The 24,100-nt window shown below is 41.0% G+C and overlaps 1 long non-coding RNA gene and 1 pseudogene across 2 annotated transcripts in view; one reads left to right on the top strand and one right to left on the bottom strand.

The window, feature by feature from the left end:
- LOC310845116 overlaps positions 1 to 24,100 on the bottom strand; it is a 579,409-nt gene that overhangs the window by 424,657 nt on the left and 130,652 nt on the right. The window lies entirely within an intron of this gene.
- LOC310843164 (cytochrome P450 2C19-like) overlaps positions 1 to 24,100 on the top strand; it is a 42,395-nt pseudogene that overhangs the window by 6,333 nt on the left and 11,962 nt on the right. Inside the window, exons 3-9 of the transcript XR_014568658.1 lie at positions 1,367 to 1,516; positions 2,901 to 3,061; positions 4,121 to 4,297; positions 6,908 to 7,049; positions 7,976 to 8,146; positions 8,633 to 8,774; positions 9,116 to 10,381. The product of XR_014568658.1 is annotated as a cytochrome P450 2C19-like (transcript). The remainder of the gene's footprint in view (positions 1 to 1,366; positions 1,517 to 2,900; positions 3,062 to 4,120; positions 4,298 to 6,907; positions 7,050 to 7,975; positions 8,147 to 8,632; positions 8,775 to 9,115; positions 10,382 to 24,100) is intronic.

Raw genomic sequence — 24,100 nt, 5'->3', positions numbered from 1 at the left:
GTCCCAACCACTTAGATAATTCCTTAGTCATTTTTCCTTTTATATCCTCATTCCTTTCTTCGCCAACTCCCCTAAATTTTAAATGAAGCTGTTTTTGTCGCAGTACTGCCATGGCTAAGTTATCCCAGATCCTCTCCTGCGCTTTATTCAATTTTCTCAAATCCTCTTTCATCTTTACTGACTCTTTTTTCTGTTCCCTCATCTCTTTCTGCATTTTTTTATTAGATTCCTCAATTATTTTGGATTTTGCGGATAGCTCTTGAATCTTAGTTGAGAGTTCTCCAACTGCACCTTCTATTTTTTTATCAGTCATCTCCTGCATTTCACCCAATTTGCTTTCCATATATAATTCATTTTGCTTAAATTCCTCCTTTATTTTTACCCATAGAATTTCTAGATCTTTAATTTCTTCTTGTCGTGATAGCTTCCTGTCCCCTGGAGTCCCTCCTCCCCTTTTCCCTTCTCTCCCCGTCATTGCCAAATCTCTCCCTTAGAGGGCTCACACTCTCACTTGATCAGTTATTCAATAACTTAATCAGTTATTAATTAACAAAGTTCAGATTGTCCTTTTTCAAATCCGCTTTCACGATCACCTGGTGGGAGGACCGTATTTTGGGCCCCCAATCCCCTTCTGCTCCGTCTATGGTTACAGCTAGCTCCACCTCTGGTCTAGAGCAAGCATCAAAAATTAAAGAAGGATTGAATGAGTCTCTAGCCTTTAAAAATAATGGTCTGGGGTAATTCTGGTGTGGGCAGTAAGTGTGAGAGTTATGTGAGCAGAATTCCCTGGCCTGGATTTTGTGAATCAATAAAGTATCCACACCAAGAAAGAGTTTCAAAGTTACTGCAAGCTATCTTTAAATTTGTTACCAAAAAAATAAATAAATACAAATCAACACTTTGCACTTATACCACTAGCAATGTAGTCCAGTTTTCTTTAAGTTCTTTCTGGTTAATATAGTCCAAGAACTATTGCTTCTTCATTATACTGGCAGCTTCAGAGAAAGACCCAGGCTCCAAGAGATGAATAATCAGTTAACATAAATATTGAAACATTGAAACCTCTTTTTAAGCTTTAGCTGCAAAAATGGACATTCTGCAAATGCTAACCTCCACTACATTTCATACACAACACACACACAAACATAGCATTTTATGCACATTAAACATATATATTTTTACAGTAAGGGCATGTATCAGAAGACTGGCCAGCTACTGATTATGGAATAAGGAGGCACCAAAGTACCAAGTCTCCAGGTGGTCTGGAGCCAAGAATAAGAGCCTCCTGCTCTTCCAACCTGCTTCTTCTGCTCTCTCTTTCAGTCCATCCATCTCCTTTATGCCAATTTCCTCTGTTGCTTTCCAGGAATTGTATTCAGCAATGGGGAGGTGTGGAAGCAGCTCCGACGTTTTGCCCTTACCACCCTGCGCAACTTTGGCATGGGAAAGAAAAGTATTGAGGAGAGGATCCAGGAGGAAGCACAGTTCCTGCTAGAAAAGTTCCAGGACACGCAGGGTGAGTAGCCACTGCCCTTCATAGACATAGGCTTATCAAGCAGACCCCCTTAAACATCACAACAGATTCTGGGGTACATTACAACGGATTATTAACAACCAACTCATAAACAAATGAGGGACGCGGGTGACTCTGTGGGTAAAACCTCAGAGCCTAGGACCTGCCGATCGTATGGTTGGCGGTTCGAATCCCCGCGGCGGGGTAAGCTCCCGTCTTTCGGTCCCAGCTCCTTCCCCCCTAGCAGTTCGAAAGCACACTTAAGTGCAAGTAGATAAATAGGTACCACTTTATAGCGGGAAGGTAAACGACGTTTCGATGTGCTGCGCTGGTGCTGGCTCGCCAGAGCAGCTTCGTCACTCTGGACACATGACCCGGAAGTGTCTCTGGACAGCGCTGGCCCCCAGCCTCTTAAGTGAGATGGGCACACAACCCTAGAGTCAGACAAGACTGGCCCGTAAGTGCAGGGGTACCTTTTCCTTTACCATAAAGAAATATCATGGTGGGTACAAGCAAATTATTTAAAAATTTAAAATCGTAAAACACAGAAATAGTGACCAACACTGAATCAAATAAATTGCCTAAAAACACTTGTGAAATACAAACATTTTCCGCAGGTGATGAAATGCCAAAATTCTAGTTGGTTTCAATAGGAACCACATTCCAAAGCACAGGTGCCATTGTGCTCAAAGTTTTAATAGATATAATAGATATCTGCATTGATATGAAACAAACATGTGATGAGTGTGTGGCAATTTGGAAGGCTTCTCCTGATGGTCATAGTGATCTGAGCAGTGTGTATGGGACAAGGTGGTCCTTAAGTCACCTGGTCCTAGGTCACTGAGAACTTCATACACACCAGTAATGCACTGAACTTAGCTTGTCAATGTACTGGCAAACAATGCATAGCTTTCAGCAGGGGTGTAATATGCTGACACAGACCAGTTCCAACTAAAGCCCGGCTGCTGCTTCTCTATTAACTGCAAGAGTGCTCTGCAGATATTGTTGAATTCCAGCTGCTTTCAGCCCCAACAGTCATCAGTGGTCCAGAGGTTAGAGTCTAGCACCATCTGAAGTGCTTTAGATTCCCTAGTTTTAGTCTAGAGTTCACCAAGGCCTGCACCACTGTGGTCACCCTTTCCTATCTAAGGATATATTGGCTGAAGCTGGAGGAAAGCACCTTGGAAAGTCCTTGGAAAGTCCTTGGAAGAAACCACTCATAGCTACTGAAGATGCCCATGCCTTCAGAATTGTTGTGAGAAAGGCAGCTTCCTGTCTGACCACTGAGGCCAGGAGCCAGGAAATGGCAGCTCAGAAATTCCAGACTAGATTATTGCCTAAAACCTGTAGTGGGGTTGTATAATTATTTTTTTTGTTGTTCTTCCAGAGAAGCCCTTGGATCCAACCTACTTGCTCAGTTGCACTCTCTCCAATGTCATTTGTGCAATTGTCTTTGGGAAACGATATGATTATAATGACAAGAAGTTCCTATCCATGATGAGCTTAATGAATGAAAACTTTCAAGTTTTTAGCTCTTCTTGGGGACAGGTAGGTGCCATCTTTTTAAAGGCCCTTTTCCACAAAGTCTAAATTTTCCTGCTGTTTAAATTCTTTCTTCCAGGCTTCTCATGACCCATACTGCCTTTCCTCTTAATATTTCTGTTAATGTCCTAGTTGCAGGTTTGCCATGGGTAACTGGTTAGCCACTGTGACAGCAGGATGGGCCACTGGCTTGATTCAATAGTCTCTTCTTACATTCTTATGTTTTTAATTTGGAGATCCAGTCAAGGTCGGTGCATAAAATGCCAATACCTGGGTCTAGTAACCAAGGTTTGACTTAACAGCAGCCCAGTGGAGCAGGAAGTAAAGCTTAAGCAGTTTTGGCAGTGGGGGTGTGGGATTGTTGCATGATTTCTCAGTTTTTTGTAAAGGTACACATAGGAGAAATAAAAAAATAATAAAAAATCTGCATATGACCTCTACAACCATTAGGTAGTGGGTGGGAAAGCACTAAGTGAGGTGAAGGGAAGATAATACAATGCAGTACAATCAATGAAGCACCACCCAGTAATGCAGATGGGGAACATCTACATAGATTTTCGAGGCATTGGCAGTGAAAATGCTGTTGTGTGGGCCACAGAGTTTGTTGGTATTAAAGGGTTAAGAGGTAGCAAGATGCTCTAATCACTGAGCAGCTGGAAGTCATTAAGCTTCCAGGAATGTGAGTTTGTATAAATAGTCAGTTCACCCGTGTGTTTGTCCCCTTTGGGCGTGTTTGCTGATATGTGTGGTTCGTCGCCAGGGTTTTTTTCTTTTGTAACTAAACCCTTTCTTTGAGTTCCAAACCGCTTGATCCATGATTCCTCTTTGAAAAGATACTGCCTCTCCTGCCCTTCTTAAACCGCTGCGCGAAATGCTCTGCTGTAATGGGACTTGTGACGATGGAAGCGCACTGGACATTTACTTAGCATTAAACTAATTAAAGTTTAATGGGACAGAGTTGAAATGCACACAAGGCAACAGTAGCCAACATTATACTGAAGCCCAAGTGTGGACAAACCCTGACTGAGGTTGGTGCCAATGGGTCTCTTGTGGTGTTTCTTCTAGCTCTACAACCTCTTTCCTTCTTTGATGAAATGCATCCCTGGGCCCCACCACAAACTGCTGAAAAACAACTTGGCAATCAGAGAGTTTGTTTTGGAGGAGGTTGAAGAACACAAGCCCACTCTGAACCCCAGCTCACCTCGGGATTTTATCGACTGCTTCCTTATGAAAATGGATCAGGTAATCATGGAAACTCACAGACCTCTCCAAGTGGGTTCTCCTCCCACTCCTGAAGCTTCCCAACCAGCAGACTTCCATCCAGCTTCTTGTGGGGAATGCCAAGGAAAGAGATTCCTGCCCACACCCCATTGGAGTAGATTCATTTCCCATTGCTGACTTGTAACTGCAGTAAGTGGAAAGTTTTTTCTTTCTTTTTTAAAAAAAATAATATGTATTACTTTTAAACACTACAGAAAGGGGGGGGAAGAAGAGAAGAAAAAAAACAATACAGAACAATATATAAACATTACACAACACACCATTAACACAACAAACTAAACCAAACAAAGCAAAAACAATTTAAAACACACAATTTAAAACACATCATACCATTTCAATACCCTATCTTTCATTCCCTTGTTTCAATGACCTCCTCTCACCTCCCTTTTTGTATTCCACTTCTATTAATTGTTTCAGCAATTCCTTTCCATCTTCCTCTATTTTCTGTCATATAATTATCTTAACATATTTGAACCTTATTTTCCCTTAATACTATAATACTTATTTGTGCTTAATTCCTTATAACATTTCTACTAGAGCCATATAACTTCATTCCAACATTTTTCTAACACTCATTAATTTTACAATATTTCTATAAATAGTCTTTAAACTTTTTCCAATCTTCTTCCACCATCTCTTCTCCCTGGTCTCGGATTCTGGCAGTCATTTCCGCTAATTCCATATAGTCCATCAACCTGGTGATCTTCTGTCTGATGCTCTTAGCTCTTTTCCAAGTCCCTTCTGCAAATCTTCTTCGTAGTTAAACATACACTTTACTTTGTCTTCTTCTGGTCTTATTTTTATTTTCCTTCCTTTGAGGCTGAAGAGTAGATCTCAGGGAAGCTTCCACCTAGAGATGATTTTATTCCTTCTCGACAGGGCAACCAAATCACCATAATTACACCTAAGATCCAAAAGATATTTCGGGACGTCTTTCAAAAATTTTTCTCTTGACTGTTGTTCTTCAAGATTCTTCTGGTAGTTCCAGCAGTCTCTTATTTTGTTCTTCTCTTTTTTCCCTCCTCTTCCTAGTCTGAAGGCCCTCACAATTTTAATCTCTTCTTGACCCAAATCCGGGTCCCAAAAAACAGCAAATTCCTGTATGATGAAATCTGTCAAACTTTCATTCTCCAGTTCAAGTAGGGCTCTGATCCTCAAAATCTGATTTTCTTTAAATTCAATCATGAAAGGCATCAACTTATAATCATCAAGTTGCATCTGTAAGGCTGGGACTCTCTCTCTCTCCAATTGTGTTACTTTAGGTTCAACAGCAACAACTTTCTCCCTAGCCTTCTCCTCAGTTTGCCATGTCAAAGTAGATTCCTGTATCAATTTCTGAATATTTTCTTTATTGATGTTCACTTTTTGTCCCAAGTTATCGATTTTGGTGGTTACCACATCGACCTTCTCGTTAAGCTGTTCCAGTGAGTCATTTATCTTACTTAATGCAGCCACTAAGGCCTCTTCTGTCGACATTCTTAACCGATTCAAGGTCAGTCCCAGAATCTCACAGCTTTTTATCTTGCAGCTGGAAATTCCCCCAGCTCAGCTCTTGTAACAGTTTCAAAGGCTTCCTCTAGAGGGAAACAGTTTCTATTTGTGTTAATCCTTTTAAACACAGTTCAAACAATAAAGTTAGTTTCAATTTTCAGTTACTTTTACTCCTTTTTAAACGCAGATGGAGAGAGTGGAAACAATGTATTTCTCTTATTTAACTGTCAACAAACGTTCTATTCACAGTCGATGAACATTCAAAAAACATCAGTCTTACTAGCAGCCCGTTTCCAGGTTCAGAGCGGTGGTATTTTGACTTTCTTCACTCTCTCCTGCAGGCTTAAACAATCCAAAACTTCCCCCTCTTCTCCTGCTTCCAAGGGGGGTTTAATGATTTCAGCCGATAGAAGTTTAATCCTTTACAGAAGGCTTTCCAAGACTTTAGCTTGCAGCCTCTTTGCTTCAGTCTATTTACAAAAGGGGAAGGCGGACTTCCTATTTTAAACCTCCCTGTTTCGGTGCCAAATTAAGACGTTTAAAAATCCAATTTTTCGCTCTACTCACGGGGGGTTGTTTTAAGATCAAATTGTCCACAGGAAAAAGTCAGCGCTCTCCGGCAACAGCAATGCGGCTTCACTCCGTGAAAGAAGCAGTCAATTCGAAGCACCGCGCTGCTCACCCCACGTCGCTCCGGATCCCCGAAACCGTGTTTCACCACGAGTAGGGGAGGCGCAAAAGGTGCCAGCCGAATCCCACGTTCAAAGGCTTCTCCCACCTGTGATTTTTAGTGGGTCTCCACCTTCACCGTGGCGGCCAGACCCTGATTTCCATAAAGCAAATTCCTCCCGATCAGAGGAATTCCGCTGTTACCGGAGGCGCCAACCCGGAAATCTGGGAAGTTCTTTCTAATGATTAGCCCTCCGGGCAAGGAATGTCCAGAGGAATGAGCTATAAAAAGACTTGAGATAAGATGTGTCTTGGGAAGGGAGCTGGTCCCAGTGGCGCAGTTAAATTCTTGTTATGTTGTACTCAGAACAATTGAGTTGACTCCACTGACTGTGTTGTGTGTTTCTGCAGGAAAAAGGTAATAGTGCATCCCATTTCACCATTGAAAACTTGGCCATAAGCACAGTTGACTTGTTTGCGGCTGGAACAGAGAGCACCAGCACCACACTGCAATACGGGTTCATGATCCTCCTCAAATACCCAGAGATACAAGGTAAAACAGATGCATTATTAGTACTTATTATTCTAGTTCTCTCCTAGATTTATGTGGCACAGGTCCAAGAGGTTGTTGTTCAGCCACTTTCCCCAGGAAAACCCACTGTTCATCGCTGAATGTTAATCATCGCTGACTGACATCAGCAGCAAACACTGTGGAGACCACAGTGGGGATGTGTGTGTGGACAAAATGCTCAGACCCATGCCTAGAAATCCTAGCAAAAACAGAAGTGTGGATGAGCACTTATAGCTGACCATATTGCAAACCCCAGGATTTTATATATATGCAAACAGTAACAACTTGAATTTGGCTCAGTAGTGTACTGGCAGCCAGTGCAGATCCTTTAGACCAGGCATGTCCAAAGTCCATTTTGGGGACCTAATCCGGCCTGCTGCCCCAGCGGCATTTTATTTCCGGAGCTAAAATCTTAAAAAAACTTTGGTTGGCCCTTTGGTTGGCCCTCACGAGCCTTTACTTCATCCAATGTGGCCCTCTTTGAAAAAAGTTTGGACACCACTGCTTTAGACAAAGGCACAACCACAAGGGCCAGGGGCCAAAGGGCCCGCAGGTAGGATCAGCATCACTGCAGGACAGTGACTCCAATAGGAATCCCTCTAAGCTGGACCATCACTTGCTCCTATAACATCCCTAAAGCTTTTGTCCCGCTTAGCTCCTTTTGGAGAGAAATTGAATTGATATATAAATAATTGCAGTTATACTATGTTTTCCTGTTTACAGATGGATTACTGAAGGTGAGCTACAATAATTTGTCTGAGTTAATGTGATGAGTCAACAGAAAGTTGGTATCAGAAAACAATTGAAAGCTCCAAAATGTGCAGGAGCTGGCAGGCACTCCCATGGAATTTCAATTGCTTCTATGATGTTTCCTGCACTGGCATTAAACCTCATTCTTCCCATTACAGAGAAAGTGCATGAAGAAATTGACCGAGTTATTGGCCGATCACGAAGTCCTTGCATAGCAGATCGTGGGGAAATGCCTTACACAGATGCTGTCATCCATGAGATCCAGAGGTTCATCTCTCTTGTCCCACTGAGCGTCCCTCATGCAGTTCAGACAATATGTCATTCCAAAGGTCAGCTCTTTTCAAGGCTCTAAGTAGTAATAGTAGGCTGCTAGCCATGATGGCTATATTCTACCTCCAGGGTGAGAGGCAGCATGCTTCTGAATACCAGTGGGTGGAAACCACGGGAATTGAGAGTGCTGTCTTGCTTAGATTATGTTGAAGGGCTTCCCATGGGCATTTGGTTGGACACCATGAAAACAGGATGCTGGACCAGATGGGGCCACTGGACTGATCCAGCAGAGCTTTTCTTCTCTTCATATCTACAAGCAAGGGAAGTAGTTTAGCCCAATTCCTAAAGCGTAGCTGGGCATCTTCAGGCCTGGACTTCATTTTAAACACCCTATTGCCTTCTGAAGCTACTCACTTCTTCTTCTGTATCAACAAAGTACCTTCCTTCTGGTTAGTGCCTTCCCACACCATTCCTTTGTGAGAGTCAATTTTATGCTTTTGTTGGGTGTCATGGCCATCCAGCCCATTTCTTTGCACTCTCTGCAGGGCACTACCATATATCCTAGTCTGACGTCTGTGCTACATGACAGCAAAGAATTTCCAAACCCCAAAGAATTTGACCCAGGACATTTCTTGCACAAAGATGGCACCTTCAGGAAGAGCGACTATTTCATGCCTTTCTCAGCAGGTAAGATCTCTGCTTCCCCAGTAGGCTGCAGTCTTGGCCAGCTCAGGTCTTTCCCGTCTCCCGAATCGGCTGGTGTTGGGGCAATGAGGGGGAACCTTCTTCCTCATGCAGCCTAAACTGGAAGAGCTGCCAGTTTGTGAGGGAGGGGCAGAGGCTTCTGGGTCCATCAGAACTCCTTGCACCTTTCCTGTGGGAAGCTGAAGCAAAAGAAATGGTGGAAAGAGTGACTCTCCCAGGAGCTGTTCTGGAGCAGCACCTTTGCTCCTTTGGCATGATTGTTATTTTCTCCGTAACAGCCAAAGTGGTTGTTATGCATCTTACACTTTGGGTTTCCTTTGCAGGGAAGCGGATATGCGCGGGGGAAGGTCTGGCCCGTATGGAGATTTTCTTGTTCTTGACCACCATATTACAGAACTTCACTCTGAAGTCCATCATTGACCCCAAGGACATCGATATCACACCGCTTTTGAGCAGTGTAACCAACTGCCCTCGGCCCTATCAGCTCTGCATTGTCCCTCGCTGAAAAGCCTGCCTCAGGAGGGCTTCACATGTGGAAAAGTTGCAGCCCGGCAAATCTTTGTTCAAAAAACCCATAACACAATATCTCCTCAGGTGTGGAGCCCTATCTTCTTACCTGACTATTTGTTGAACTGCTACTTTGGGGATCTTGCTAGAGACTATATCACGTTGAAGACATTATTGCAAAGGACAAATAGCAGGATTTAGAAATTAGTCCCACACAAAGAAATCCCATTCTTATCTTTCTTGCCCCTTCATATGCATATGTGTGCAGCAGCGTAGCTAGTCGCAGGAGTGACTGGTGTGGGGGGGGGTGTCCTGCAGCCAGGGGTGTGTCGAACCACCCATGGGGGCGGGGCAAGCCTCTCCAATGCTTGGAGCCCCTCCGACGCCTCCCCCTCAGCTGTAGGGCGTCTGAGGGAGAGGCAGTAGGCAGTCACAAATCCCATGCTGCAGCGCGAAACTTGCAGGTGCCTAAGCCACCATGTCACTCCAAAAAAAATTGTGAGCCCAATTTTTTAAAAACTCATTTTGTCACACACCCCTCAATGACGACATCCAGGGAAGACTGCACCCCACACCCCCTTCTTCCACCACTGTATGAGGGTGATGGGCACAATCTGCCAAGATGGAAGCTTTTAGCCACTGAGAAGAAGTCCTGTTACTCTTTGTGTCTTTGGAGGGTGCTACAGAAATCAATAGCTTTTGAAATCTTTGCCCCTTTCACCTAGTAGAACATCCTTGAGACTTGACATTTACAAATGTTTGCCAAAAATCCCTTTAAGGGTAACCATTTTCTAAAGAACAGATAGCAATACTGGATGCAACTGAACTTCTGAGTAAGTATGGGAATGAACTAAATTGGATCCAGTAATCTTCTAGTCCTAGGAAGCATATCTTCAAGAAAGGCACAGAGCACAGATGAGCAAGATCTCCCAAGCCCACCTTGGATGAACTTGGATGAGAAAACTATTTTTTTTTCTCCTGAGCCCAACTTCGGCTCTCACTGTCCTTAAAAATCTAGAACAGAGTGAAAATGGCCCTCCCTCAAATTCTCCACTTATTTTGTGTGTAGCAAAATAAGGGAGGTCATTTCACTGAATATTCTCCAAGGGAGGACTGAAAATCTCCTGGAGGAGTTTGAGAGGGGAAACTTTCAAAGAATTGTCAGAATTTCTTTCCTCTCAGCCTTCCGTCAGCCCTGCTCCCATTCAGTGTAACAGAAAAATGTTTCCCTAGTACAAATGCAGAGGCAGCATGGGCAAAATTGGTGAGGGGAAGTCCACCTATGAAGTTAACCAAGGAAGAATGGTCTTCCTCTTCTGTCTTCAGAATTTTTCTTTTTGGTTCCTGCACCCTCTCAATTATGCTCCTATTCAAAGTAGTGAAGTAATGTTTCTCCATTGCACTGAATGGAAGGGGCAAGAGGAAGGAACTTGTCTCTGATTTTAATTCAAGCTGGAGAAGAATTCGGGTTTTGAAATGCATGTCCTCTGTCCCCATTGAAACTCCTGAAGGTCTTCTCCAAAACAAAGTTTGGAGAAGTGTGCTGATTTCATTTGCATAGAAAACCACTGCTCCACTTCTTCTGGAGAATAAGAGCACATCCAGATGTATGTATTTTTTTACCTGTTTGTGAAATGGAATGGCTTTATCTATGTACTTCACCCTCCCAGAGTTAAATAAATAATACTATGACAAAGTGAATGCTGTCAGTTGTAAAGATTATGCAAGTATAGCAATTTTATTTGCAGATTTATAAACTGTAAAGGTAAAGGTAAAGGTACCCCTGCCCGTACGGGCCAGTCTTGACAGACTCTGGGGTTGTGCGCCCATCTCACTCAAGAGGCCAGGGGCCAGCGCTGTCCGGAGACACTTCCGGGTCACGTGGCCAGCGTGACATCGCTGCTCTGGCGAGCCAGAGCCGCACATGGAAACGCCGTTTACCTTCCCGCTGGTAAGCGGTCCCTATTTATCTACTTGCACCCAGAGGTACTTTCGAACTGCTAGGTTGGCAGGCGCTGGGACCGAGCAGCGGGAGCGCACCCCGCCGCAGGGATTCGAACCGCTGACCTTTCGATCGGCAAGTCCTAGGCGCTGAGGCTTTTACCCACAGCGCCACCTGCATCCGATTTATAAACTGCTTTACAACCAAACATTACTGCAGGTGTATTCAGTAAAATAAAAAGGATTCCTAATGCAGTAAACTACATTTGCTTTGCATAATTTATTCTGACTCTGCAAGGCTTCAGGAGGAAAGAGTTGCTTTTCAGGCCACGGATACCTTCACCCCCTGAAATCCTAAGCTCCTTCTCGTTTCTACCAGGCATTGCTTATGCACTTCGGAGCTTAGCCTTTGTTTCTAATGTAACCCAAGCTACTGCCATTCATTGTATTAGTAGCAATCCAACACACCTTCACTTACTAGAGTAAGGTGTGGCAATTATTGTTCCCCCTTCTCTTCCAAGAGATAGCTGCAGGAGCATGCGCAGTAGGTTGCTTTTTAGGGTGGTTTGAATGGCTGCTCTCAGAAGATTCTGGCAATCTCACCTGGCCCTGGGAGAGAAAACATAGAACTCTGCTGGAGCAGGTCAAAGGCCTATCTAGTCCATCATCCTGTTCTCACTGTGGCCAACCAGATGCCTATGAGAAGCCCTCAAGGAGCAACTGAGCGCTACAGTGCTCTCCTCCTCATTTGCAGTTCCCAGCAACATTTGAGGGCTATTCCTAACTGTGTAGTGCATCAATGACAGCTCCATAATGAAATCCAGAGTCAGGCCACCGGGATTTAAATATCTTGCTTTTCTAACACATTGCTTAAAAAAAATCCCTCCACCTTTAAAACACAGACATTTAAAACAAATTACTAATAAAATCACACGATTAAATTTATGGCACATGACTGCAGTTCTGTGCATGGTTGGGAGTAAGCACCATTGAACACAGTGGTGCGTATTTCTGCTGTATAGGTTCAATTTTTAAAACACATTTGGTTTTAGCAAATGACATCCAGACAGCAGAAACACAACCTTTTACTTTTAATTAGCAATGCAAACAACTTTTTGTTATTTATTTTTGGAATTTTGCAACAAAATCCAACAGCCCCCTGTCTCCCCACCTCCCCTATGCATCCTCCCCCTTCCTCACATGCCCCCAAACCTCTGTATTCCTCCCTAGCCCCAATTGCCCTCAATCCTCTTCCCCTCCCCAACCCACAGCATTTGTATTTGTTTGTATGATCAGTGGCAAACCTGTACTTTCACTACTGATTCCCCTGAGACATCTAATCTAAGGATGACCTGCTGCTTATGATGTAACAATGCAAGCAATCCAGAATTTACAGACATTTATAGACCACGTCCACACAAGATTAAAGTGTAGTATTTTGTCTCAAACTGCCCCAATGAACAAGCTTATATTAGCTGACGAAAACCCTCTCCCATTCCCACACTTTTAAGTAGTTTGCCATTGCTTCTTTTTATCTAAGTTGTATATAAAAATAGGAGAAGGTCTGTGGCAATTTAAAGACTTAACTGTATTTATTTGTAAAGGGAGTAAGATTTGCTAGGGCATACTTCCTCAGATGCAGAATGGGTGGCAACAACAACAACATAGTATTAATATTATTAATAATTTACAGTGGTACCTCAGGTTAAGTACTTAATTAGTTCTGGAGGTCCGTTCTTAACCTGAAACTGTTCCTAACCTGAATAATCACTTTAGCTAATGGGGCCTCCTGCTGTTGCCGGGTCGTCGGAGCACGATTTCTGTTCTCATCCTGAAGCAAAATTCTTAACCCGAGGTAATATTTCTGGGTTAGCGGAGTCTATAACCTGAAGCGTCTGTAACCCAAGGTACCACTGTACAGTGCTTTTTCTGGAGGAACGCAGAGGACGCATACCCCTAAACATTCTGTGAATATAACGGGAGAAGAAACTAAAAAAAATTAAAATATTTAATTTCTTCTCAGCGTGGTGAATCGGCAGTTCTGTTGCTACCTCTGATGGCAGCCTTTGGTCCATTTACTGCATTTATATTTCCCACGTCCACACAAGATTAAAGTGTAGTATTTTGTCTCAAACTGCCCCACTGAACAAGCTTATATTAGCTGATGAAAACCCTCTCCCATGCCCACACTTTTAAGCAGTTTGCCATTGCTTCTTTTTATCAAAGTTGTATATAAAAAATACAACAACACGGGTGGTGCTGTGGGTAAAACCCCAGCGCCTAGGACTTGCCGATCGTATGGTCGGCGGTTCGAATCCCTGCGGTGGGGTGAGCTCCCGTTGTTCGGTCCCAGCTCCTGCCCACCTAGCAGTTCGAAAGCACCCTTAAGTGCAAGTAGATAAATAGGTCCAGTTACAGATAGGTAGCCGTGTTGGTCTGCCATAGTCAAAACAAAAAAAATAATTCCTTCCAGTAGCACCTTAAAGACCAACTAAGTTAGTTCTTGGTATGAGCTTTTGTTTAGATAAATAGGTACCACTTTATAGCGTGAAGGTAAACGGCGTTTCCATGTGCTGCGCTGGTGCAGGCTTGCCAGAGCAGCTGCTTCACGCTGGCCACGTGCGTGACCTGGAAGTGTCTGCGGACAGCGCTGGCCCCCGGCCTCTTAAGCGAGATGAGCGCGCAACCCCAGAGTCGGTCACAACTGGCCCGTACGGGCAGGGGTACCTTTACCTTTACCTATATAAAAATAGGAGGAGGTCTGTGGCAATTTAAAGACTTAACTGTGTTTATTTGTAAAGGGAGTAAGATTTGCTAGGGCATACTTCCTCAGATGCAGAATGGGTGGCAACAACAACAACATTGTATTAGTATTATTAATAATGTACAGTGGTACCTGTACATTAGTATTAGTATTATTAGTACATTAGTATTAGTATTATTAATAATGTACAGTGGTATCCGTTCTTAACCTGAAACTGTTCTTTTTTTTTTAATTAAAAAAATATATTTATTTATACAACAAGAAAAAACAAGAAAACACACACACACACACACACAAAAACCCACAAGTATCAAATTACACACAAATTACAAAAATAACCATAGACGCATAAGTTTCTTGACAAACAATAAAACATCTATTGGTCTTAACACTAAAGACCCAACTTCCCGTCTATTCCATATTTCAAGTTCAAATTACTTATTGCCAATACACATTTTTTTCATAATTAAACTTATTCTCAATAAATCTAATTTCTTCTCTCTACCTAGCAACTATTACTGCCGTTCCTCGAATGCTGCAACAGAATTTAAACTACTATATTTATTTTTCAGATATTCTTTGAAAACCTCCCATTTAGAAACAAATTCCTGTTTGGATTTATTCTTTATTTTTTATGATAAACCATCTAATTCGGCATATTCTGTCAGCTTTTGGATCCAATCTTGTATAGAGGGGATTTCATTACTCTTCCATTTTGCTGCGATCAAAACTCTTGCTGCCGCCGTCGCATATAAAAAGATACCCTTCCTCTTTTGTGGAATATCCAAATCTGTTATTCCCAGGAGGTAGGCCTCTGATTTTTTATTGAAAGAGGTCTTTAGCATTTTTTGCAGTTCTGCATGGATACTCTCCCAGAATACCTGTATTTTCCTACATATCCACCACATATGGTAGAATGTTCCTGAGTCTCCGCATCTCCAACTATTACTTGACACATTTATATACATTTTTGAAAGTTTCCATGGTGTTAAATACCATCGATGTTGCATTTTTTGAAAATTCTCTCTAAATTCTCTCCTTCTTAGATCTGTCTCCTAACTCTCAACTGTTTGTTCAATATCCTCTGATTCTCCCAACAATTGCCGTTTTCCTCCGAGGTCTTTTCGGTACTTTCTCCAGAACTTGTCTGCATCTAATGCCGACAGGCACTTTCTACTTTTCCCTGTGAAGAAAAAAGAGATGCCTTCCGGGTACTCCCACCTATAGTCCACTGCCTTTGCCTTTAATGCCTCGGCCAGAGGTCTATAAGCTTCTCTCTTTTTTATCAACCGATTTGGAATAATCTTGTGGACGATAATATCATTTCCTTCTGATTGAAATTTCTTCTTGTTACTAGCTTGTAAAATTCTGTTTCTGAAATCCATAGAGTTAAAACAGACTAAACAATCAGCCGGCCAGTTGTTTACTTTTGCTACATTAGATTTGACTCTGAATGCTTTTTCTAATTTTTGTGCTACTTCTGCTTCTTCTAGGTCTAACCAAGCTGCTAGCTCTTTTGAGATTTTTTTCTCAGTTGTTTCCTCTGCGTCCTCCGTTAGTCCTCTGAATCTTAGGGTATTCTCCCTTCTCTGCATTTGCAACATCGCAATAGAGTCCAAAGTTGAATCCTGCTGTGCTTTCAGATCTGCTGTTTCCTTCCTTATCTTATCGCATTCCTTTTTCAACTCTCTATTTTCATTTTGTAATTTTTTCTGAGCTTCCTCTAGGTTCTGTGTTTTACCTTTAAGGTCTAGCACTATTTTCGTCAGTTCTGAATTTTTTTGTACTAAATTGTTGACCTGAGTTGATAACTCAGCTGCTATTTTCACATTTTCATCTATTTTGGCTCCCATTGAAATAAGTTTTTCTTCTGTTGCTTTTGCCGTTTCATTTACATTATTTTTTAAATCTTGGATATCTTTCTTCAAACTTAAAATTAATTCTCTCATATCTAATGGTTGATCCATGTCAATTACAGAAGTTCTCCTGATTTGTGAGGCTGATACTGCCGCAGAACCTGACACAGTTGTTCTTTTACCATACATCACTAAGAAATTCAATTAGCTCACTAGGTACTTTGTTCTCTTCCCTTCTGTCTTACAGATTGGATATCAATTAAGTTCAATCTTTCTTAATACAATCGTGTCAATATTTCCAATGTGATAATTAATGAATGTCAATTAAGTTCAATCTTTCTTAATACAATTACGACAATTTTACCAGTCTGATCGTGATCTCTGGCCTATGTATCCACTATTTTTTTTATATATTCCCAGTTTCACTAAATATATTTTAAATTGATTATGAACAATTATCTAATTAGTTACAGCCAAGTATCAATACAGCAATAACACAAATTCATCAGATCAAATAAATATAATAAGTGATTGCAATCCTTGCATTTACTTAATCATTCAGAGTAATAGATCAAATGTATAATTCTTTAAACAGGTTAGCGGTTCAGTTAGTCTGCACCTTGCAACAAAGCTAATGACATCTGATGCTAATATCAGCTGCGTTAGCTACCAATAGATAGCGAAAGGCTAAGCAAACAAAAACAGAAAAAAACAGAAACAAAAAACAGGAAAAAAAACAGAAACAAAAAAAAACACAAGACAAAACAACACAAGTTGAAAACCACACAAAAACGACCAGAAAAACAACAAAAATGAAACAAACAGAGAAACAAAACAAAACAAAAACACAAAAGAAATACAAAGGAAAGAAACAAAAATAATAATGCAATTTATAATTTGTAAAGAAATAAAGAGGGGGAAGAAAATACGAAAAGTATATTTAAATAATAAGAAAAGAGCTGGGGAGTATTTTGAATTAATAATGTACAATGCAATAATGTTATGTGCTATTAAGTTCTCTCCAGACGTTACTTTTCCAGAGGTAACAGGAATGCTATTCCAGTAATGGGGTATAGGGTCTATAAGAATTTATGAAACCTTGTCTCTTTCAGCAGATTATGATGCAGCGTTTTGGGATCTTCAATAGTTGCAGATCTTGCAAAAATCCCTGTAATTGCTCTTATAAGTCTTATTAGAGGAACGTCTTTTTCAAAAGAGGGCGAAGTTTTATTTCACCAGCTGATGTCGCTGTTTGAATCACTCCCTCTCTGCGATTTTCGACCCCGTTCTCTTTCTATGTCAGTCTAATACAGTTCGTTTCCGTTCCTCAAACCAGGAAAATGTCGGTCTAAGAAAATGTCGGAGCACATGAGTCAGCAGAAGTACTCTTAGCTGTTATTAAGTTGATTTATACTCCGTAGCAGTCCACAGCCGAAGACAAACAGAAATCCCCAGAAAAGGAGAATAGCCACACTTCTTGGTAGAGGAGAGGCGATGTTTATCAGTCTTGTGACAGTTTTATAACTTTGTAATCAATCACTCTCTCACACACTCACCACCGTTCTCTGGGAGTCTCTGGCCCCTTATATTCCTTTTGCCAGCATGAACAGACAGTTGAAAACTAACTTGTGAACAACAGTTAATTTTATACTGAAGAGTCTGGAGACCCCTTTATATATTTTACCACTTGGGAAAGGTATTTTTTATTATTTCTTCTTCATGACTTCTTGGTTTATTTCTGTAGCAACACTAATGAAGCAACAGGTAATCTTTATGTTCATAACTCCAGCAGAAAAAAATGGCTAAAACGTCTTAGGTATTAATGGAATAGACGTCTTTTTTGAAAAAAAACAGTCTGATATAGCTTGTAGGTAAATCTTGGTCAGTTGCGAAAAGCCATTTAAGTTCAAACACTTTGTTTTAAGATCAAACACTTTGTTTTTAGTCGTAAATTAGCAAGTTCAGTAGGTAAAATAGGCTAATCGTTTAGGTTTGCTTCAGTTTGTTAGAAGTGTAGCCACAGACATACCCACGGGCTCGAGCTTCTCGTCAGCGGAGGGTTGCAGGAACTAGCACCAAAGAAGTTCTCCCCCTTCTCCCCCTTCTTGCTCAGCTTTTAGGAGCTTGAAAATGGTCTGGGGGTCCTCTTCTTCGTGCTGCAGCAACGCCATATGACCCTGGAATCTCCTTCCAAGGCTTCGGGGTCAGCTTAGCTTTAGCTCCCCCTTCTAGCTCCACTAACGAACGCGTACCTCCTGACCTTGGCAGAGTGGGAGAGACGCATCTGACCGTGAGCAAAGACCACGCGGAAGTCGGGTATTGTTGCTTGTTAAGGGTCTAACCTGAAACTGTTCTTAACCTGAAGCACCACTTTACGTAATCATAGGCGCCAACTCCATGGGGCCTGAGGGGGCCCGAGCCCCCTCAAAAATTCGTTTGGGGGGGCTCTGCCCCCCCAATAATTTAATAAAATTATTACCGTAAATTTCACTCTATAACACACAGGCAAAAATAAGATCGGGCGGTCGGGCGGAGGGAAGGCGGAAGCTGCTGCTTTCCTGCATTCTGCCTCAGGGTCTTACTGCCCAACCGCTTCTGTTGCTGCGTTTGCTCAAACTCAACAAAGAGCAGGGAATCCCCTGCCCTCCTGGCAAGCAGAGGGTTAAGGAAAGGATCGAGTCCTTCTAATTCTTCCCTAGTCACACTGCGTGCAGGCTCCAGCCCACCACCTCCTCCTCTCCGTGCTCTAGGGACTCGCAGGTGGGAGAGAGAGAGAGAGAGGGCTGGCTTGGGGGGGGACTTTTGCCTTCCTTTCCTCCCCCCACCCCGTTAAACTCCTCCCCTGCATTCTTAGCCAGCTGCTTCTCCGCACACCCCTCTTGTGCTTCTTGTCCCTTCTGTGTTTTTCCTTCCCTCCCCATTTAAAACGTGGTGACAAAGCATGGATCCACATGGATCCTCAGGATTTTTGCATTGGGTCACCCCAAATTCACCATCAGATCACATAGCATGTCCATGGCTACATCTTGCACCAAAAAAATCGCGCACCCACTGTTGCCTAGGGTCACAGTGGTGCAAAAACGTGGTTACAAAGCATGGATCCACATGGATCCTCAGGATTTTTGCATTGGGCTACTCCAAACTCACTGTCAGATATTAAAAATCTTTATAAAATAGAGAATTAAATACATACAGAATGTTAAATTTTCAGTTTTGAAATATTAGTACTAGTTTAGTACTGTATTTCTATATTACTATAGTACTGTATTAGTTATTTTCAAATACTTAAATATTTTTAGGGTGTAAGACCCAATTAAAGCCCGTTATTTACATACAGTATAACAGTATTTACATACAGTATTAGGCATACTGTATTAACTTTATTAACTGTATTAAAGCATTAACTTTAAGATATTATATTTATTTAATGAACCCTCAGCCTTATTCAAAGTAAGCTTAAATTAGCTATTTCACTTATTAATCAAAGTGCTATTACTGTGCGACAGCAATATTTTGTTTTATTCTTTTAATGATAGTTTAGGATTTATTTAAATATCATTTCAGTCTTTTCAGAGCTATATATTCACTGCTCTGTAATAGTCTATAAGCATAATTGTTACTGTAAATTAAATTAGCTTTTTACGAAAATACCGTGCGTGTTTTTGTTTTGTTTCTTTTTTCAAAGCCAAAAAGTGTTTCAGGCTTGTCGAGTTTCCCGGAGTGTGGAGTTATAGAGAGTCGAGTTTTCAGGGTTCTAATGTTGATCATATGACTCTAAAATACTTTTAAAAAACTTTAAAACTCACTAATTTTCATCTAAAATTTAGAAAACTTCCCGGGGCAGGACCCCGGTATGGGCCCCCCCAATATTTTTTATAAGTCAGCACCCCTGTACGTAATGGGGCCTATCTCCACCGCCTTGCGATTTCTGTTCAGTATAGTGTAGGTGTACTCTCATTTTGACTCAAGAAAATCACCATTTTATGGTTCAAATTGGAAAAATAAAAGCAGTAAATGAGGGGTAGCAACGGAACTGCTGATTCACCACGCTGAGAAGAAATTAAATATTTTAATGTTTTTAGTTTCTTCTCCCGTTAGATTCACAAAATGTTTAGGGGTATGTGTACCCCTGCATCCCTCCAGGTTAAGAACGGACCTCCAGAACGAATTACGTACTTAACCTGAGGTACCCCTGTACTGCCTTTATAATAATCAGATCATGGTGCCTTGCCCTGACACAAGAATGTAAGAAGCTGGCTTATTCCGTGTCACAGGGCTCTTCAGGCCCCTACCGGGAGATAACGGGTCTTGAACCTGGGATCATGTGCTTGTAAGGCAGAGGCTTTACCACGTCACCAGTTGCTCTGGCAAAGAAACTCAGTTTATGCAATCTGAACTCTGGTGAACTGAGTAGGCCTCTCTCTGCAGAGCAGCCATATAGTGTCCCAGCTGTGGCTAGAATGGGCTGAACTTCTGTGATCTGCACTGACAGGAGATTGACTCAAAACACACAGAGCAGCAACAGTTGTTGGCAAGAAAACCTGGTGCACTTCGGTTTATGAACTGAACCATGAGTTCAAATAAGTTTATGCAAACTGAACTGACAAGTCAGTTTGAAAGAGAATTTAACATTGGTATAAGGGAGATATTATCCCCACTAATTACAGTAATTTTATGGCTGTCTATAACCTGTTCCAGGAGTATGTTTAAGCTGTGAATCAGTGTAAAAAGGCCAGCTAATATACACAATGGGATATTTACTCTCTTCTTTTTGACATTGTTTTTTTGAAATGCTTGAGGGTATGATCACTCCTGTTTTAGGAGCTACCCCTTAAAAGGGGGCCACTCAATACTTTAAATAAATAACTTGGCAGGCTTCCATCATCTGCATGCTCTTTTTTTTTAAAGTAATATTTATTAAATTTTCCAATAAAAACATACAAGTACAAAACAACTACAATGAAAACAAACACAAACAAAAAACCAGTATAATTTCAAAACTTATTTTCTCAACCTTATTTCCCCGACTTCCTCATACCTCACCGTTTTGTATTCTAGTTTCATTATCCCATCAGCAACTCCATTCCCTTATTTCCCAAAGGTTTTTTACTAATTCCATTCCTTTTCTTACTCTAATGTCTCTGAAAACCAATATTTTTAAGTCCATGTCAATCTAACATTCTTTAATCTTATAATATTTATTAAGATAGTCCTTAAATTTCTTCCAATCTTCTTCCACTGTCTCTTTCTCCTGGTCTCGGATTCTGCCCGTCATCTCTGCAAGTCCCATGTAGTCTGTCATCTTCATCTGCCATTCTTCCAAAGTGGGTAGATCTGATGTCTTCCAATACTTTGCGATAAGGAATCCTTGCTGCTGTTGTGGCATACAAAAACAAAGTTCTGTCCTTCTTTAACACCACATGGCTGACCATACCCAGGAGAAAGGCCTCTGGTTTCTTCAGGAAAGTGTATTTAAACATCTTTTTCATTTCATTATATATCATTTCCCAGAAAGCCTTAATCCTTGGGCATGTCCACCAGAGGTGAAAGAATGAGCCTTCATTTTCTTTACACTTCCAACATTTGTTGTCTGACAAGTGGTAAATTTTTGCCAGCTTGACTGGGGTCATGTACCACCTATATATCATTTTCATAATATTTTCTCTCAAGGCGTTACACGCCGTAAATTTCATGCCGGTTGTCCACAACCTTTCCCAGTCAGCAAACATAATGTTATGACCAATATCTTGCGCCCACTTAATCATAAATGATTTAACTATTTCATCCTGCGTATTCCATTTCAACAGCAAGTTATACATTTTTGATAAATTTTTAGTATTGGATTCTAACAATTCTGTTTCCAATTTCGATTTCTCCACCTGGAAACCAATTTTCTTATCCACCTTATAAACCTCCATTATTTGATAATAGTGGAGCCAATCTCTCACTTTGTCCTTTAATTTCTCAAAACTCTGCAGTTTGAAGTTACTACCCTCCTGTTCTAAAACTTCCCAATATTTCGGCCATATACACTCCATATTGAGTTTTTTCACAGCTTTTGCCTCCATTGGTGAAAGCCACCTTGGAGTTTTACTCTCCAGTAGGTCTTTATATCTGATCCAAACATTGTACAATGCTTTCCTGACAATATGATTTTTAAAACCTTTATGAACCTTAACTTTGCCATACCACAAGTATGCATGCCACCCAAAAAAATTGTTGAAACCTTCCAGATCTAAAATGTCTGTGTTCTTAAGGAGCAGCCAATCCTTCAACCAGCAAAAAGCTGCTGATTCATAGTAAAGTTTCAAATCTGGCAGGGCAAATCCCCCCCTTTCCTTTGCATCAGTTAAAATCTTAAATTTTATTCTGGGCTTTTTGCCCTGCCAGATAAATTTAGAAATATCTCGCTGCCATCCCTTAAAACACTCCATCTTATCAACAATTTGCAATGTTTGAAACAAAAATAACATTCTAGGCAGTACATTCATCTTAATAGCTGCTATTCGACCAGACAAAGAAAGCTTCAAGTTTGACCAAATTTCTAAATCTTTTTTCACTTGGTTCCAACATTTCTCATAATTGTCTTTAAATAAGTTCATATTTTTAGCTGTCATATTAATCCCCAAATATTTTACACTCTTAACTACTGTTAAACCTGTTTCATTCTGAAACCTCTCCTTCTCTCTTATTGTTAGATTTTTCTCTAATACCTTAGTCTTTGATTTATTTAATTTAAATCCTGCCACTTGACCAAACTCTTGAATTAATTCCAAAACCCTTTTCGTACTGGATTCCGGCTCTTGCAATGTAAGTACCAAATCATCTGCAAATGCTCTCAATTTATATTGTCTCGCTCCGACCTGAACCCCTTTAACCAGCTGGTCCTTTCTTATCATGTTTAGCAAAACCTCCAGGACCAAAATAAAAAGTAGTGGGGAAATTGGGCACCCCTGACGTGTCCCTTTTTCTATCTTAAATTCTTCTGTAATAATATTATTTACAATTAGCTTTGCTTTTTGTTCAGAATAAATTGCGCCTATACCGTTTTCAAAACCTTAGCCTACCCCCATCCCATGGAGATTCTTCTTCATAAAGGTCCAAGAAATATTGTCAAAGGCTTTCTCCGCGTCCACAAATATCAAAACCGCTTTTGTGTTTATATTAACTTCTAACATTTCCAAAATGTCTATTATGTTCCTTACATTATCTGATAAATGTCTTCTCGGGAGGAAGCCCGATTGATCCCTATGAATCTCCCCCATCAAAACTTTTTTCAATCTCTTAGCTAAAATGTCGGCAAAAATTTTGTAATCCACATTTAATAAAGAGATTGGACGGTAGTTCTTAAGTTGGGTCTTTTCAGTCTCTGTCTTCGGTATAAGCGTGATATAAGCCTCTTTCCACGTATCAGGTGCTTCTTTCCCCTCAAGGATTTCATTACAGACTTCCTTCAAAGGTTGTATTAGCCATTCTTTTAAAGCCTTGTAATATTTGGAAGTCAGTCCATACCATCATCTGCATGCTCGCCTCTTGTTCTAAATATGATTTCCAGAGGTGGATGGAAGAATTGGACTAAATGAAAACAAGAAGTTAATTCTCTGTGTCAGCATGTACACTAGTGACCATGGTTTTGTCCCCACTAGGGCACATGTGAGTCACTGTTTTGATGAGCACATTAGTGTTTCTTATCAATACAAAAGCACTTCCAGGTTTATGTCTCCAAAATCTATCTTGGTGTGTCCTGTCCACATTAGTGGGTAGTGCTAGATGGGATTGTTGGGCGGAAACAAATAAACTTCCTTCTCCTGAACCTCTAGCTAATGCACATATTACTTTAAACCACACAAGAGCACTGTTTGTGTAGCAAGCAAGCCAGCATTTGCTTGTAGTCTTTTTCTAAGCTAATTCCACCTGTAAAACCATTTTGTTCTTTTCTCCTGATAAGATGCCTGCTATTGCTCTCTCTTTTTATCTCTACTCATCCTGTAAATCGTTCTTGTCAAGATAATTCTGTTCCTGCATGAATAAAGCTGTAGAAATCTAGAAACTATACATAAACTTCTCAGTTTACTTCACCCAAGCTGCAAGGTCTCCTAACAGGGATGTATTTCGCTGAGGCTGAGCTCCATTATAGACCTGCCTTCAAGTTTATTTCAAATATGTGTGTTCCAATAGTCCAGACTTGCCCAAAATTTCAGTAATTTATTTTAAATGTGTGTTGCTCCCAGCCATGAAAT

The sequence above is a fragment of the Podarcis gaigeae genome (assembly GCF_964106915.1).
Source record: "Podarcis gaigeae genome assembly, chromosome: 1".
Classification (NCBI taxonomy): Eukaryota; Metazoa; Chordata; class Lepidosauria; order Squamata; family Lacertidae; genus Podarcis; species Podarcis gaigeae.
Note: the sequence above shows the minus strand (reverse complement) of the source record. Positions and strands in the feature narration are given on the sequence as shown.